Source organism: Staurois parvus, unplaced genomic scaffold (genome assembly GCF_062004578.1).
Source record: "Staurois parvus isolate SC_StPar_1 unplaced genomic scaffold, SC_StPar_1.0 ptg000068l, whole genome shotgun sequence".
In the NCBI taxonomy this organism is placed as follows: domain Eukaryota; kingdom Metazoa; phylum Chordata; class Amphibia; order Anura; family Ranidae; genus Staurois; species Staurois parvus.
In genome coordinates this window covers 146,299-149,199 of record NW_028317864.1, presented here as the reverse complement: position 1 = coordinate 149,199, position 2,901 = coordinate 146,299, and positions in this window count along the sequence as shown.

Sequence of the window (2,901 nt, the reverse complement as noted above, 5' to 3'; positions counted from 1 at the left end):
CACAGAGTCAGCCTGAGCTACAGTAAATGAGGTGTAACCACACACAAACCTTATGATTTGCATGGAGTAGGGAAGATGAAATCCACTGTCAGGTGTCCGGGGCTCTTACCAGGCAGGAGGTGAGGGAAAATCTACAATGGGTGAACAGACAACAATAAAAAGCCAGGGGGGGTTCTAGTATTACCTAACTAAAGCCCAACTCCCTGCACTGCAAGGGTTAATAGCTCATTTTGTGTAGGAGAGAAAAGAAAGGTTTTACTTACCAGATCATTCGTTCCCCTGGAACATGGTGCTCCCCCACAATCTGACAGTGGACTGTGCCTTGGCTCTCATGTCCAGTGCAAGGCTATGGACCCTGCTCTGGTCTTGGTGACATCGGGATTCTAGCCTACTGGAGCATGGGGGAGAAGAAACTGCGGGACCAGTGTAGCTGTGGGAGGAGCAGAGGATTAGGTAAGTAGTTACATTCTTAGTCTGGCTGAAAAAAGACAAAAAGTTCAACCACAAAAAAAAAAAAAGTAACTCCTTTTATTGTCCCTCTAGACTCCAAACCTTCCAGAGAAAGAGCCAGTTTACTGTCCTTCAGATTTTAGGGGGGTGGCTGTGCCCAGTGGGTGTAAACAATGCCTTATCTTTAATATTAGGAGCAGAAATTGTGGGTGCCAGTGGAAGGAATAGTGCCCCATCATTGGTGTCAGTGGAAGGAATTATGCCCCATCGCTGGTGTCAGTGGGAAGAATTATGCCCCATCGCTGGTGTCAGTGGAAGGAATTATGCCCCATCGCTGGTGTCAGTGGAAGGAATTATGCCCCATCATTGGTGTCAGTGGAAGGAATAGTGCCCCATCATTGGTGTCAGTGGAAGGAATTATGCCCCATCATTGGTGTCAGTGGAAGGAATTATGCCCCATCATTGGTGTCAGTGGAAGGAATTATGCCCCATCATTGGTGTCAGTGGAAGGAATAGTGCCCCATCATTGGTGTCAGTGGAAGGAATAGTGCCCCATCATTTGTGTCAGTGGAAGGAATTATGCCCCATCATTGGTGTCAGTGGAAGGAATAGTGCCCCATCATTGGTGTCAGTGGGAGGAATAGTGCCCCATCATTGGTATCAGTGGGAGGAATAGTGCCCCATCATTGGTGTCAGTGGGAGGAATAGTGCCCCATAGTTAGTGTCAGTGGAAGGAATAATGCCTCAAGGGCTGGATAAAGGCAAGCAAAGGGCTGCATACGGTCCCAGGGCCATAGTTTGGAGACCACTGTTCTAGACCTAAACAAACAATTAAACTTTGCAGTGCCGACACAGCCCCACTGCAATGGATCATTTTTTAGTTGCCCAGAGTTGGACTTTAAAGCTGACCTTCACCCTCCCAGTCCCTTTCTCACATTCCACTGCAACTCCCCCTCCCCCCACAGGATTGGCTATTATTTACTTATATTTTGGGGGAAAAATACTTTACTTGGGGACCCCTGCCCACACATTCACATCTAGGTGAGCAGTACATCATTGCCCGCATACCAATGTCATGCATCCTGGCAAGCTGTGGGGTACTGTACAGGCCTCCATCAGGGGCCGGCTGTCTCTTCATAGTTTCCTGCACATGCACACCATCCTGGGCTCAGCTACGAGAACCCAGACGAGACATCCTGCAGCCCTGCTGACATTGAAAAGATAATGGTGGCACGGGACTGGGTGTGCTGCAGCAGATCTTTGAAGAACACAGCTGGATCATCATGCATGTAACCAGGGGCGGACTGACAACTCATGGGGCCCCCGGGCAATAGGGGATCATGGGGCCCCTGTGCCCTTGCCCAAACTCACAAAAGCCTATGAAAAAGGTACCAGGGGCATCTCATGGGGCCCCCTACTGACCCCGGGCCCTCGGGCAGTGCCAGAGTTTCCATATGGTCAGTCCACCCCTGCATGTAAGTGTTTTTTTTTTTGTTTGTTTTTTACACAACCCAGATACAGAGGTGGGGGGGGGGGGCAGTAAAGTTCCTCTTTAACCATTTGCCCTCCTGAGGATTTACCCCCTTCCTGACCAGGCCATTTTTTGCGATATGGCACTGCATTACTTTAACTGACAATTGTGCAGTAATGCTTCCCTGTACATAAATTAAATTTACATCATTTTTTTCCCACAAACAGCTTTCTTTTGGTGGTATTTGATCACCTGTGAGTTTTTAATTTTTTGTGCTATATAAAAAAATAAAAATAAAAAAAACCCACAATTTTGAGAAAAAAAAAATAGTTTTGACTTTTTGCTATTAAACATGTCCAGTAAAAAAAAAAAAATCAAATTTCATCATAAAATTTAGGCCAAATAGTATTCTGCTATGTCTTTGCTGAAAAAAAATCCCAATACGTGTCAATGAATTGGTTTACATGAAAGTCATAGTGTCTACAAATGGCAGTATATATAATGGATTTTTTTTTTATATATATACTAATAATGGCGGCGATCAGCAACTTATAGAAGGACTGCAGGACTGCGGTGGGAATTCTGACACTGGTGGGAACTGACTAACTGCCACTGACATCCCCAGTGACACTAATACAGTGATCAGTGCTAATAAAAAGCACTGACGCTGTACTAATGAAACTGGGCAGGAAGGGGTTAACATCTTGGGTGATCAAAGGGTTAACTGTGTGCTTCACTGTGTAAGCATGCTGCTATTCAGAGCCATACAAAGCAGTATGCAGGAGCTGACAGGGGAGAGAACTGAATTGTTTACATACAGATGTCTCCCCTGTCGGTGATGCACAGTGATCGCCGGGTACCGGCAGGTGATCGACAGGTGAGGCTGCCAATGGCGGCGCGGGTTTCCCTACCTGGAAATGCAAAATCACGTGTGTATATATACACACACACACACATCACGTACCTGATAGGAGACTGAA